General features: G+C 37.2%; 1 protein-coding gene across 1 annotated transcript in view; it reads left to right on the forward strand.

Moving 5' to 3' along the window:
- The window catches only part of Nrg3 (neuregulin 3), a 1,018,353-nt gene that overhangs the window by 746,639 nt on the left and 255,318 nt on the right, over positions 1–16,396 (forward strand). The window lies entirely within an intron of this gene.

Raw genomic sequence — 16,396 nt, forward strand, 5'->3', positions numbered from 1 at the left:
GCAGTCACCCATGAAAAAATAAAATAAAAGCAATATTTTTGGCCCAAACCAAAATGAAACTTTGATTTATTTTATGACAGGCACTTATAATTACAGAGGAAGGTGTTTGGGAGAAATCAGAGACCCAGGAGACTTAATACTCTGTATGTACTCCTTGCTTAATAGCATCATGGTAAACAAATTAAGTTGAAAACTGATTACTACTGATTGCAAAGCTCTTTATATGTAATTTAAAGGATCCATAAAGAACAACTGGTGGTATGGTTGCCAATATAAATTATTGTGTAACAGGAAATTTGAATGCTTTGATCCCTAAGCTGTAGATACATAATACTAAAATATTTTAGGAACCATTTATTTTAATTAAAGAAAATGTTTTCTATTTAATCAGTGAAAAGAAACTCCTCATATACAGTCATGTGCTTCTCAATTAGACCTCATCTTTACTGGTTCCTTCATTGGGTAATGCAAGTTGATAAAGGACCACACCTTCCCCAGAACTTTCACAGAAAGACCAAGGACAATAGGGTAACAATGAAGAAACACAGCCTAGAAAACCAGGATTGCATGCCTTCACCCTAAACTCTGAGGTTGTGCTATATGGCCTCATTCTCCATAGTGGCATTTTAAAGGAAGGAATCTCTTATTTAAATAATTAAGATTTTGGTACCTTCTGCTTCCATGATCTCACCCAAGTTCACTGATGCATATGTTGACAGAAACTTAAGAAAAGGTCATCTTTATAGACAAAATTACAGTCCCTTCTTTACCCATGTACTTGAAAGTTTTCATGTATGTCAAAAGCTATACAATATAATTTAAAACTTACTATTTTTCCAAGATTGCCATCACTATATGATGACTGATATTATATATCCTTTCCATTCACGGAGACTTTTTCCTGATCACTACCATGCTTCTCTGAATATCTCTAAAAAGACTAACTTCCACAAATACACCTATTCAAGATACATTGTATACACCAAGGACATGGTCACCCCATGGTCTTTTCTCCTTTGTTCATTTCTTTCATTTTTTCTACCAAGAAATCCTACTAATAGTGAACATTCTTGAATGTAAGTAGACAAGTTTGGGCACAAAAAATGAAGAAACTTCCCAACACTCAGAAATGAAAAAGGTCATGGTCATAAGTTCCCTGGCACAGCTAACAGAATGCTTTCTTACTAATTTTGTAGTGTATCTAAATACCAAATCATTTTATCCTCTACTTTTATTTTTAAAAGAACAAGTAAAATAACAGACCCAAGACTGTTGAGTGGAATGTGTAGACAATTATATCGAGTTTCTAGCATAGAATCTGAAAAATAAGCCGGGTGGTGGTGACTCGGGCCTTTGATCCCAGCACTCGGATGGCAGAGGCAGTTGGATGTCTGTGACTTTCAGGCTCCCCTGATCTACAAAGCTACACAAAGAAACCCCTGTCTCAAAAAGAAAAAAAAAAGAATCTGAAAAACAGAAAGCACACTTGATAAATACAACTTCTCCTTTTTATATATCAAATGATGTAGATTACTTCTAGGATCCCCAGTCTCATCTTATTTACTTCTAACAAACTGACTTTTTAAGTACTAATTATAAAATGGACTAATTATTTTGTAGCCTTGGGAATTTTTTAGAATAGGTCATTAAAGTTGTTATTAGAATTGTGGTGTGGATTTTTCTAGAGAGCTGATAATAAATCCCCCAGAAACTTTTGCATGATGTAACATTTTTATTTGAAGCCAAGGAACAGGATGAGAACACTAGAGCTTTTCATCTTCAAAGTGTGTAGGAGCTTCAAGTAATTAGTAGGCAGGACTCAATAATGTGCTAGGCCAGCATGATTAGTTCTCAGGGCAAAGGAGTGAATGACATTTCAGAAGAAAAAGAAAATCATTGCCCTAACATGCTGTGAGCAGGGTGTGAGCATGTGTGTGTGTGTGTGTGTGTGTGTTGTGTGTGTGTGTGGTGTGTGTGTGTGTGTGTGTAATCATGGGCCACTGAGAACATTCATGGTAATGGAACATATACCATGGGTTGGAAAGGCTAGTGAAGATCTACAGTGAGACTAAGGTAAAGATGATTTTTACCTTAGTTCACACACACACACACACACACACACACACACACACACACACACACACACACACAAGACTTGTTGCCTTAAACTAAATGGAGAAAATGATCTTTAGTACTGAATTAAAAAAAAACCCATGGGTGTTAATTTGCATTGTTGGTTCTGTGCATCCATCAGTTTCTCCTTGGATTAAGCCAAGTTTTACTAGACGGGAATTGGAAGATAGAAAACATCCTCTTGAACATGTCCATACTTAGTTTGCTTATTTTCCCATAATTATACAACATAACCACTTATGCAACACTATGCAGTTCATATGCAGGTACTATATAGTATATTATATAAGGAACTTGAACACATTTATATTATGATGTCAATGAAGAGTCCCAGAACCAGTATTACACTGACAGTGAGGATAAACTTTTACAAATCTAGTGTGGACCATGTAGAATATTCAGCTATTACTGCTCACAAATTACTTGTTTTTCTTACTTATGTATCCTGTCTTCAGATCAGCCTTTCCTCTGAGGAAAACACTTTTTATCCATCTTTTCTTGACTAGGCCTTCAGCCAATAGAAAGCACCAAACCTGAATGCTTTGTCACTCCAAGTCATTTTCTGTGTTTTTGGTAAATTTCCTCTAGCAACTAGTAGAATGACACCTCCAGTCTTCTAGATCTACTTGCTTCAAACTAAGCACTCTCTCATTCTGTCTCTCTGACTTCTTGCTTCATCCACCTTTATACAGGATAAAAATGAATTTCCTTCAGTTAATTTACCATTCCCTTTTGAGTTTCTCACCATTATTCACCTGTGCCACAGACTTTACTTACTACATTTTCTTGATCCAAAGATGTTTCTGTGTTCAAATACAGATGTAGGTTGCATGCATGTTTAATTTTAATTGATTATCTATATTGAGAGGTTGGAATATTTTAACATATTAAGTTCAAAGCCTTATTGCCTATCCTTTTTGTTTCTCTTTTAGCAATTTCAAAATTTTAAATTATGCCATCAAGTGACAATGAGTATATTATTAAATTGGAGTTTCATTTTTGTTATATACACAGTAAATATAAAACGATAGGCTATTCTTTGTTAAAAATAGTTAATAGAGTACAAAACTAAAGAATATACATAATACTTAGGAATGCTCAAGAGCATTAAGGAATGGAGAAACAGAGCCCCAGATGTTGGTTCAAGTTGGATGTTAATGAAACAGTGCACAGATGATTTCCATGTATCCTGGGGCAGTAGAGTACATTTTTCCCCCAATGAAATGGTTGTAGAGGCATCCCCTGTTCATCATAAGCTGTCTTCAGAGTTACTTCATCTCACTTGAGTAAAGCTCTCAGCACAAGCATGCTTGATGTAGGCCTTCGGGGAAGTTGTTCCTTACTTTAGCTATTGTGCTATGAGATGAAATATTTGTAAAAGCACTTTCTGGTCAATGCATTCTAAGATAAACACAGATAAGAGCATCAGGTGTGGACCTTCCATGCTTAATGTTAGTATAAAGTAATCATATGCTATGTAGTGATTTCAAGTCATAGCTCATTTTCTGAGCTTTCATTTTAGCTTTCCAGCAGTCTAGTTAAGTACTGTAATGGTGTGGATGAGAAATGTCTCTATAGACTTGGACATTTGAATGCTTTTTTCCAAATTGCTGTCAGTGTTTTTAGAGGTCTAGGTCTAGGAAGAGGTCAGGTTTGTAGAGGTGTGGCCTTGTTCAAAGAAGTATATATCACTGGAGGCTGGATTTGTGCTTGTAGTTCCAGAAGAAAGCCCTCAGCTACCTTCCATGGGTGCCACACTACTGCTCTGCCACCATAAACTCTTACCCCTCTGGAACTGTAAGCCAAAACTAACTGTTTCTTCTTTAAGTTTTCCTGGTCATTGTATTTATCATAGCAACAGAAAGGTGACTAATAAAAGTGCCATTCTGAATTCAACCTAGCTGGACCTATTCACTGTAATTGAGTGTGTGTGTGTGTGTGTATGTGTGTGTGCATGTGTGTGTGGGGGGGATGTCTGCATTTGTGTGTATATCTGTTGTTTGTAAGTGTGTGGGTCTGTGTTTGTGAATGTCTGTGTGTGTGTGTGTTGTTTATGTGTGTGTATGTCTGTTTGTAAATGTCTGTCTGTGTGTGTCTGTATGTGTGAGTTTGCCTGTGTGTGTGTGTGTGTGTGTGTGTGTGTGTGTGTGTGTGTGTGTGTGTGTGTAATTTGTCCATGCTGCAAAGACATTCTGATATAGAATAATATTTTTCACTGTCTTGTCTATTCCAAGTCGATTGCTTTGATAACATCTTTTAACCTTGGCTTTGACATAAAGCTGGAAGACAAACATGAAGTAGGGCTGCAGCCAGTTGGATGACACTGGCCTTTCTACAAAAGAATGTTTTATTGGAATTATTTGGGAAAGTCTGGCATCAGATGTGGCATATGAATTTGGAAATGTCTTTGATTTTTAGGAAAAAAATCACAATATGCAAACAGAACCCTAAATTTAGAAAGAACATGTGGGTCCCAGACCTTGTTCTGCTACTTGTGCCCTTTTATGTTTGACCCAGATCCCCAGATCTTGTTTTAAATCTTCCTACTCTATACAACGTGGCAGTTAGAGCAGGTGCTTCTTATGATGTTTTTCTCCACAGCATATATACATTGGGTATAATATCTACATATGCCTCTGGTTGAAGGAGGAGGGTCTATTTTTTGTTTAATTGTGTGTGTATACCTACAACTGTGTCTGTGCATCATATATTATAGTATTGGGCCATTCCATTTGTAGAAAGTCAAATGAGAACAGTACTGTTTGATATAGTCAGCACAACAAAGAACTTAAATCATATTTCAAAACTAAATTGTCTGCCACATCCTGTGTGGCATCACCAGTACGAATATTTTTAAGTTGGAAATGCACAAATGCTGCCTGTTGGGAACGTACTTGCTCTGCAGGCATCACAACCTGAGTTCAGATTTCCAGGATCTACAAAAAAGCCTAACACAGCAGTGTAGATATTTTTAATCTCAGCATCCTTAGTGGGAGATGAGAGCTGGAGGTAGGAGAATCCTGTGAAACTCAGGGCCAACCAGCCTGAATTATGAAGCAGACACCATGGCTAAGCATATCTTAGGCAGAGCAGCCAAGGATGCATGGGCTACTCGCCAACACCCTAGGCCTATATCCTCAACATAACGTCTACCTCCTCACCACTGTAACCTCTCCCCAAACACAGGAAAGCTTACTGCACAACTTTCATTTGACATTTTCCTCTTTGATTGTTTCATATCTCTGAATAACACATGGCATCTGTGTCCTGATTTGTCTAATCTAGATAGGATACCATCTTTCTCAGTAATTTAGTTCTACCACACCCTGTCTCTTCCCTCTTCTCCTTACCTAGCTTACTATTCTTAGCTTCCAAGGTTGATCTTAATGTCATTTCAGTGTGTAGAGTAGAGTGATTAGGAAATGGGAGTTTTATACAAAACCAACATTGTTCTAGTCACACATTTCTCTGTTCTTCCTAACAGATTTTCAAACTCTTAATGATTATGATTAACTGAGTATCCATTTAAACCTAAGAGCCCCAATCATCCTTTTATTTTTAAGGCCAGGTTCTTCTTTTAACTTATCTCAGTCTGAGTTACATGAGGTGTTTTAATATAAAATCATTGTCCATTCAGGCAAAGCTTCCTTCTTGTTGATGAATGTCATACATAATGAAAGATTGTATCCCTTTTCCTCAGTAGTAAATCATTTATCACACAAGGGAGATCGAGTACTGTGGATTCCAATCAAAGCTGCCCACTTCCTTTAGCAGGCAGATATGCTGGTCCTTGTCAGCCGATTGGACAATATCCGGGAGAAATGGGAAATTATGCTGTTCAATTGGGGCTCTGTAACTCTAGTGGCTTCTAAGATGGCTTTAGAAAACAATTGAAATTTCGTGTAAAACTTTCTGTGATCTGGACACGTAAACTGGAAAAGTTTGTTTTTCCTGCCTTAATTAAATCAGAAAACTCTGTGATGTTCATAAACCAATTTGTGGATGACACTGTATGGCTACTTTGTGCCTTTTCTCAGGGAGACAATAATTATTACCACTTATTTTGAAACATGCTGTGTGTGGTTTATCAGTTCCTTTGTTAGTGAACTGGCATTATCCTTTATAATGCCAATCACAGGGACACCTTTAAAATAAGAATTATCTCTCAGCTTTATTAGTATTTTGTCTTTATTCTTCCTTATCCAGCTCTGTACTGTTTCGCCTCAGGGAGTCCCCCACACAGCCCAGACAGAAAACAAACTGACTTTCTTGATCCCTTGTGAATGGCATCCTCTCTCACCATCTCAAAGCCTAACATGGAATTCCAGAAAGGACACCACAGTTCCTCAATTGGTCTCCCCTTCTGTGTGATCACTTATTATTGGCAATCATTGCCCTGTGTGACACACTTGTACACATTGCTTTTGAAATTCAATAGCACATGGTATTAAAAACAGTCAAAGTAAAGTGAGCCGAAAAATGAAGCAGGAAGAAATTCTTTTAACCTTCTATCCCAGTGGGGCTACTGCCCAAGTGCTCTTCTGATTTATATTGATGTTATGCAAAGTATGTTGGTGATCCAGTCAAGGCAGACAACTGCACTCCAGCAATTACAGACAGCATTCCTTCAGTTGAACATCACCTCTTGTTAAAGTAGCCTGTCAGTTCTCAGGCTGCTGAAGAGTCATGTACTGGAACTGTAGCTGGGCTGTGTGAGCTCACTGCATGCTTTATGGGGTTTATGCAAGGATGCCTAAGGAAAAGAAAACCTACATTGAAACATTGCAAAAACATATCAGAATTCTGACATAATAGTTATGGTAACAATGCTATCCCTTAGCTTAATTTCCTCTGGATGACTTTTCTCTCTTGTATGTTTGCCCAGGTTAGAAAATAAACCAAAGTAAGCAAAGTTAGACTTGAAATTTATGGTTACAATGAATACAATTTTATTTACTTCCCCACATATTGCATGTGTGATACACAGAGAAGTGATCTTGTTTGTCTGAAATACAAACTAAACTAGAATTTTTATTTTATCTGGACACCCTATATGTAGGGGAATTAATGTGGTGACCTTGGCTAGTCTGTAAGTATCAGTTCTTCACCTTGGTATCTATAATGGCCAGAATTGTGCCTCTTCCTTTAACCTTACTTAGTCCTAGTGATAGCACCTGAATGTAGAGCCATTAGGAGACACCCAAGGTCAGAGGATATCTTAATAGTGGTCTTAGTCATGTAGGAATATAGCTTGAGGAGTAAGACACAGATCTGCAATGCACAGAGACCTCACTAGATTCCACCATGCTAGTAGTTTGCTCTTGCATAGATTGTTATTTATTATTTTTCAGATGTGGTAAAAATCAAAGCTAAAGTGGAAAGGGTGGTTAGTTAGGCCATCTTTGTACTACATCATACTATATCTTATCCTAAATTGTCTGGTGCCTTCATTCTACATTACATGTTTTAGTTTTGTGACTGAGGTATTAAGGGAAAAGTGAAGGTCAAGAGTAAGTTGTATCAGGCAACCATATCAAAGACTAAGTCTTCATTGAGACTAATGTGACCATACTTCAGTAATGATTCATCCAGAGAGCCTGTGCCAAAATCACAGGTAAAATAATATGATCTGGGAAAATGGCCACTGTTTTTCTGGTAGTGTTAGCAAATGATGTTCCTGGCCAGGTAGCTGCTAGATACACTGCCTGGTGGAGAAGATCTTAGAGCTTCCTAGTCGCACATTTGCTATTATGTCTCTTCAGTGTGTCTTACTTAATGACACTCTTTTCCTTTTTCTCTTGTGACTGAATGCATCTATTTCTTGCATCTAATTAGAAGACTTAAAACTTGCATGTGAAGTCATAGAAGTTTCAAGTTAATTAATTGGTTTCCATTAGTTTAATATCCTAATTTTGCTAAAAGTGGTGAATTGTGAAACAAGTCTTAGTGGTTTATTTTTTTTTAAGATTTTGGATACAGTGTCATTAGTCAGAAATATCAGAGTGACCATAGTAGAATCATTTTCTTGATAACATGTAGGTAAGTTATTGCAGCACCTTGTTGAGAAATCTCTACATTATAGAAGGCAGCTGTTACACTGAAAGTTATACCCCAATGCAACACTAAATTCTTCCTTTTATAGTCAAAAGTGTTGTAGAAAGTATGTTCCCATAGCAAAACAGTAGATGATGTTAATACCAAGTGGTTAACTTACAGATCTTGCTGTCTTAATTAGTGTTCCTTTTAAAGTAAAACCACTTAATTAAATTCTCAGTTCAGCTAAAAAAAAAAAAAAAAACTACACTTTAATCAATGTGACAATATTCTCCATGGTCAAACCTACATTCTTATTTCAGTTGAAGACTGGCTGGGGACATGGATTTATTCTAAAACCATTAATGATTTTGAACCAATGATGCTAGGCTGCAGGTCCTTAGGGAGAAAAATTTCAGGTGTGCCCATCACATTTATCATAAACGTTGGATGGCCAGCACTAAGCTCCTGAAAGACCACTTTTATACCCTGATTTGGAACTTAAGTTTTCAAGTTCCACAAATGAGCAATACTATATAGGATACAGCTGTTTTCCCTCAGCTGATTCCACAGAAAACAATGTACTTCAATGATGTATACAGTGTACACTCAGTTATCTGTGATGTCCCAAAGGACAGAAGCAAATTCTTTCATTATGGTTGGCAGTATCTTTACTGGGTGGTTTTATGTCAACTTGACACAAGCCACAGTCATCAGAAAAGAAGAAGCCTCAGTTGATATGATGCTTCTGTAATATCCATCTGTAAGTTGTAGCAGCCCTCAAAATCACAACACAGAGACTAATTTTAACTATAAACACTTGGCCTTAGCATAAGCTTATTTCTAACTAGGTTTTATTTCAACTTAAATGAACCCATTTCTATTAATCCATGTGTTACCCCATAGCTTGTTTACCACATCTACCTACTATCCTGCTTCCTCTTGCTAGCTGATCCCCTGGCTGGCTGCCCCCAGATGGCTGAGTGGCCCCCATTCTCTCTCTGCCTGCCAGCCCCACCACTTTCCCCTGCCTAGCTATTGACCATTCAGCTTTTTATTACACGAGTCAGTTGCCTTAAGAAAACAAGGTAGAATAGCAACACATCTTTACATAGTTAAACAAACAGCAAAAAAGCAACACATCTTTACATACACAATAATTATACAACACAAACAAATATAACACATCTTCACATAGTTATACAAATATTCTATTACAACACAGTTAGGTATTTTCTTAATAAGTGGTCAATATGGGTGGTATCCCTGATTGATGGTCCTGGGTTCTATTAAAAAGTAGGCTGAGTAAGCCATACGAAGCAAGACAGTAAACAGCACTCCTCCATGGCTTCTGCATCAGTTCTTGCCTCTAGGTTGCTGACCTGCTTGAGTTCCTGTCCTGACTTCCTTTGGTGATAAACAGCAATGTGGAAGTATAAGCCGCATTAAACCCTCTCCTCCCCAACTTGCTTTGTGGTCATAGTGTTTTGTTTCAGCAAGTGAAATTAACTAAGACAGTATCTCGTTGATTTTTAATATATTTTTTTACCTATTTTTTATTTGTTATTATTAGGTACTTGTCAATTCCATATCATGGTTACTATGAATAACACTGCAGTGAATATGGATATGCAAATATTTCCTTGACATGTATATTTCATTTTGTTTGAATGTATATACAAAGCAAATAGGGAGATTGCTGAACTAGATAGGTTTCCCACCTTTTAAGTAAATTCCATATTGTTTTCCACATTCACTGTACTAACATATGCAGCAAGCAAAATAAAAGAACCAGTGAGAGATATTGGGATTCAACATGAAGACAAGGGAAGCAAAGAAGCCAAGCTACCAGAGAACTCTTATCTCTAAAATGGCTGGGGAGTTCTTATTCTCCACAAGGCTGGAGAATGAATGCTTGCTACTCCTAGTGGTAGGATTAAAGGTGTGTGATCCCAACTGCTGAAATCATCTTTGTGGGACCTGTTTCTCTTTAGGGCTGGATAAATCTTGTGTAGATCTGGGTGGCCTTGTACTCACAGAGATCCAACTAACTCTTAATCTTGAGTTCTAAGATTAAAGGTGTGTAACACCACCTCCTAGCTTCTGGCTGCTGGGATTAAAGGTGTGTTCCTGGTTTCTATGGCATGTCCCTGACTTTCTGAATCCTCAGGCAAAATTTAATAAATCATAAACAATACATCACTACAAACATACATTCCAAATAATGGCATGAAGGAAATAAGTTTAATATACATACTGTATCTTGTGGAAACTATTATATACTTACACATTGTTGAACAAATTTTAAAATTACTTTTTGTTAAAAAAAAGTAGGCAATGTTTGTATTACTTGGTTACCATTTCCACAATATATTTAAATTTGAAAACATGTTATATCTCATGAATATCTAGAATTTGTAAAGAAATGTTATGTTTCTTTTGTAATGTTCTTCTGGGAGTCCCCTAACCATAGGTAGTAAGGATTTCTCAAATGAGGATTTTATCTTAAATCAGTATTCGTGAATGCTGTTTTCCTATGAACATTTTAATATTGGATAACAATTTACAGATCAAGTTCTATTACTTGTAAAACAATAACTTCACTTCATGATATCTGCATCACATTTACAAGTATTTAACCATATATAAAATGTAGAATGAATGTTAATCTATATATTGAGCAAATTTCCCTGGAGAGAATGAGAGGGTTCATAGGCAAAGCAGAGTTGTGAAGTCAATCCATTGAATTTGCAGGAAGTGTAAATTCTTGCTGTGGGGTCCTGAATTAGTATTGATAACTTTGCTATGTCTTTTCCCTTAATGACAGAGCTGGGATGATATTTCAAGGAACAGTGAGAACTGGAATTTACTGAATGTTCAACAGGAGCCATTTTTATACTACCTTCTATTACTAATTGTATTTCTAGACACTAGCTACTATTATCTTCAAGGATAAGAATCTTCAAGGATAAGAAAGAATAATAGTCATTAAACACTGGATCCAGGATTTAGAATCAGGCAATACTGTAACCTCTCAGCCCCCAGATACTAAATGTAGTTTCATCACAGTCTCTCCATTTTCCTTATGCAAAGACTGTCACTGAGGAGGCTTGGCAGAAGACAGGGTAAAATACTTGGATGAATTATCCTCTGTCAAACCTTCATTCCATTGAGTACTTGAAATTGACAGAGAGATTCAAAATGACTTGGGCTTTTCAAAAGAAATAACTACTCTTTTTCTTTTGAGAACAGGCTATACAGTCATATATATATATATATATATATATATATATATATATATATATATATCGACCAGTTTCTTCAGAGATCTAATTGATTTCTTTTGTTTACAAGTTTTTTTAACCAATTATTTATGCATCCCATAGAACATCCCATAGAATTTTAGAGACTGCACACAACACAGGTATTAAAAACAACCATGCATAAATTTTCATTTTCCATCCTGTGGACAAAAAGTATGATGATTCTCAATATGAAACTGGCCATATCATAAATAAAATATATGAACTCTATAGGTTATGTTTTCCTTACTAATATTATGCTCTTTTGTGTTACTTGAGCTGAAATTGGGAAACAAAGACACTAAAAACTTGTTCAAAGTACATTCAGACAAAAACTAATTGAAAAGAGCTAGGGGTGGTGGCTCATACCTTTGATCTCAGCACTCAGGTTGCAGAAGCTGTCAGACCTCTGTGAGTTCAAACCCAGCCTGGTCTACAAAGTGAATCCCAGGACAGCCAGGAATGTTATACAGAGAAACCTTGTCTTGGAAAAAACAAACAAACAAACAAACAAAATAATGACCATAAAAAAAACTAAATGAAACATCAGGATGGAAACTTAACTTTTAATAATTATATTATTAAGGAGGAAGACAAGTTGTGAAGACTTGCTGCATAGGTCATCCATGCAGGCAATCAGGTCATCAAGTCATATATTAAAATGAAGACAGGGAACAATGAGAGACAGGTCACATGAGTGGTAATATCTTCCACAAGAAACAAGAAAATTAAGGAAGAAAAGAAAGTGAAAGATGCATTTTACCTAATAGCCATTTTATGTTAAATTAAATTATTGGATCAAGATGTTGAAATTAAAATCTGGAAGCATTAGGTAACTTTTAACGACAGCTGGGTATTCTTCAGCTTTTACCCATAATAACTCACTAGAATCATTGGATCAAACAAGGAGATTGTCTTATGAGAACTGTAAAAAAAAAAGAGGTAAAAATGATATTACCAGTTGGGCAGGTAGCTGCAAAAATTGCCTTAAGTCAATCAAAGATGATAGCTCCTGTGGAACATAAATACATAACCAAAACTTCTTTTATCAATTAATTTTATGACAATTTTCGTAAGTGTGTATAGAACATTCTAGTTAATCTCACCCATTACTTTTCATCTCCCTTCCTCTTCATTATTCACCCTCCAACCTCTATGCTAGTTCTTTCTCCACATTCATGTGCCTTTTTGTTTTATGACCAATTGATTATAACCAGGACCAGTTCTGTGACCATGGGTTTGGAACTAATCATTGGAGCCAAATGGGCTTACCTTTGGTGTAGAGCTGAAGCAGGTTACTGTTTCTCCTGATGAGTCTGTTAATAGCCAATAGTTCATCAGTGAGGGATAGCCCTGGTGATCCCCTTCCTGATCCGTGACTGGCTGTTGACAGAACCAGTTGTGTTCTGACCAAATGCAGGGAGTAGCATCAGCTGCCATGGGATAAAAGTGCATTGTTTGTGTCAGGCTCTGAAGCCAGTACTCCACTATCCTTCTCCCTATCTTCTTGCTCTTAGTCTTCATACTCCTGCTTCTGGACCTTTAGGGGTGTATTATGCATGTCCCATTTAGGGCTGAACACTCAATCATCACTTATTCCTTGGCCCCTTCTGCAACCATGAGCCTCTAAATTCAATACTCTTCACTATCCTGGAAAGATGTTCATGGGACAGTAAAAGTGTGCCAACTGGACTATTTAAAACACTTTTCTTTGGAGTCCTTCCATATGCAGTCTTGATATACTGATAATTCTGTTTCACCATGCCAGACCAAACAAGCACTGAAAGTTTTGAATTTTAGCCAAAGATAGTGTATCCATGGTCTCCATTTGGTTACTGTTACCCATGGCTTTTGTTTTGTTTTGTTTTGTTTTGTTTTGTTTTACTAACTGGCCAATGGGCTTTTTCTTGAGGACAATGTAGAGGAGATAAAAATGATCCATAAGGATTCCTGTTATTTCAGATGAAACTGGACATGTGAGAAGGGCAGTGAAAGCAAATCTGAGAGGACATAAAGAAAATTAGTCATGTGTACATTTGAAATTACAGTCTTGCCCTCTGGGTGCATGAGTGTAATATGGTACCGAGGCTCATCATTGGCTAGATCTGGCAGATACTGCAGCTGGTTTGCAGATTACCCATCCTTCTCCCTACTCTGCCCACAATAAAAGGGGGGGGAATAATAGTTGCAGCTATGTCTTTTCATCTCCCCTACTTGGCTTCCGATTTCAACTTAATAGTCCTCCTTCTTATGACCATTTATTCTTGGAAATAAAGCAAACTGAATCTTAAGAATTTACAGTTTCTAAAGAGACAACTCCTTCAGCTCAGAGTAGACACAGGGAATTTGAAGCTAATTTTGCCCACAGTACAATGTCTCAGCTCTTGCAAAGCAACTTTGTTTTGTGGTTATTTCACAGTTGGCAATAATTCTTTCATTTTCCTCATGTAACCTTTTGTCAACCCTTGCTGTTTCCTCCAAGAATCAAAACTTGCCTGTGAAATGACGAGACAATATTGTGTTTTTTAATATAATAGCCATTATGCAGACTTCTAAAAGACAAAGAAATACAGAGAATGGGTGAACTGAGTGAACCTTCAGAGAAAAGCAGAGTAGAAAGTGGACAAATTACTAATTCAGCTAAAGCAAGGTTTGTGCTTTTTTTCAAACAAAGCCATATTTACCATTAAACTCTTCAGGCACTTTTCAATGTGACACTTTAAGATGAAACCAATATTCTGGTGTATAAATGCCACTCTTGTTCCTTATACTTTACTTTTAAAAAAGAAAACAATAACTCTTGCCATCTTCCAACCTAACTGAAACAGAAGCAAACCACACAGAATTTGTCAATTACCACCTCCAAGAGAAGGTCTACTAGACTCATTGGGCGATAGACATGCTTTTGAACACCCCCTCACCCTGACACTTTAATATTGTCATAGATTTGACTCATTTCATCAGCAGCCTGTGATAACAGCATTCCATCTTCATGTTTGGATGCGTCTGAACTTATCAAGGTGATGTATGTGTGATTTTTAAATGAGAAATTTATGTGTTGTTTTTCAAGCCCTAGCACCAATTAGCAGTGGCTCTTGAATCTTTCCCAACAGAGAAAGGCTTGCTGTGGCTGTGTATGTTGCTGTGGCCTCAGTCTGTGCTGGGCTCCCTAGCCTGAGCAATTTTACTGCACCACTATCAATTTCTATTATCTGCAGCCCACAGGTGTGGAGGAAGCTGGAAAAGACCCACTTTACAATCTTCTTAATGCCCCCTGAGGCCGAGGCCTAACTCTAAGGTGGGCTCTGATTGTTGGTCAATCAGTTTAAGACTGGAAAAATTGCAAACCTCTTTCTTTATTTTGTTTTCCACACACAAATGGAATAATGGGTTTTAAGTAACAATGAACCTTTAAAAAGCACAGCAAAAAAAAAAAAAAAAAAAAGCTTTCCTTTAAAAGCTGTCACCCCCCTAGGATGCCATTTTCACATTAAATAAATATAAAAATAGACAAAAGGGTTCTTAAAACTTCTCTCATGGGCTGGAAATAACATCCCTGGAAAGAGTACGTGTACAATAACACATATGCAGGGCATGGCTCACAGTCACAGGGAAATGAAGATTGAAGCACCTTGGCAATGCTAATTCTAGAGGATCGTAAATGTCAGCCTTGGGGCAGCTTTCAGAAACCAGAACATATTTATTACAAATAGGTTTCAACCCTAATTACTGTCTGGCTGACTTTTTACCATTAGAACACCAAGCATTTGCACATTTTATTTCAAGCACAATATTTTCATTTTAAAGCAGTGAAGATAAGGGTTTGCACAAATGAATTCATAGGCATCTGGGATATCTGCATACACATAGTAGAAATCTTTGTTCTCAGACTATGGGGGAAATCACCAAATATATTTGAGAGTGCCATCTTTTGCAAAGGAGTTAAAGAGAGCCTGTCTGATTATCTGAGTTCCAATTTATCTCAAAATGAAAGGCACACAAAGGCCTTGGTGCTTTCAATGTTGCTGCCCTTGTTGCAGTAATCCCCATCTAATACTTCCTCACACTGAGGAAATAAAGTGTACTCTGAGTGAAGGATCCACAACCCTCTTGGCCAGTGCCAGTGGGACTGCCTCTTTGAATATGTGTGTCAATTTCATAGATTTCTAACAAGAAGACCTGATTTTTCAAACCTGATTTTCATGTCAGCAGTCCAATTATTTCCCTCGGAAAGTATGAAGGATTCATCCAACGGGTGACAATGGTGACTTCTCTGCTTAGCTCAAGCATGACAGATTAAGCCTCAAGAAGACCAGTAAATACTATATTCCACTTAAAAGACCATACCCAGACAGTGTTTGGAGCCTGAGTTACATTAGCTTGAACTAGCTGTGGATGCATTGTGGTTGTCAGAGCTGGTCAAGCAGCCATAATTGATTGAGCAGAGCAGAACAAGTAGGACTGAATGTTTGGATGTGCCTAGTGACTATAGCTTCCAGGATGTTCCTAGCTTCAGCAATGTGCTCACTCAGGCTCTTGCCCTGGTAGAGACCAGACACTTGGTATATATTTTCTAAATATAAAGGAGCAAACAGGGAAACTTGATGCCTCTCAAGCCCTGCAGGGTGATATGCTGACACTTCTGGCAAGGAAGTAACTCTGACAGGAAGAAGAACTAAGGAATGAATTCAAAAAAAGTGAAATCAGCAAAGGAGCAAAGCAATAAAACACAAGGAAGAAATACAGTAAGCCTAAATCTGTAGGTGATGTGTAATATTAGAAAATGTGCCTTGTAAGAAAAATAGTGCTTGCAAAATGTTTCTGAACACATTTGGAAACCAGAGTATTGAATAAAGAAACATGCACCTTGTGCCAGCCATATAGGATAACAAGATAACCACTATCCATTCTGCTGAGAGGGCCATTTC

The sequence above is a fragment of the Cricetulus griseus genome (genome assembly GCF_003668045.3).
Source record: "Cricetulus griseus strain 17A/GY chromosome 1 unlocalized genomic scaffold, alternate assembly CriGri-PICRH-1.0 chr1_1, whole genome shotgun sequence".
In the NCBI taxonomy this organism is placed as follows: Eukaryota; Metazoa; Chordata; class Mammalia; order Rodentia; family Cricetidae; genus Cricetulus; species Cricetulus griseus.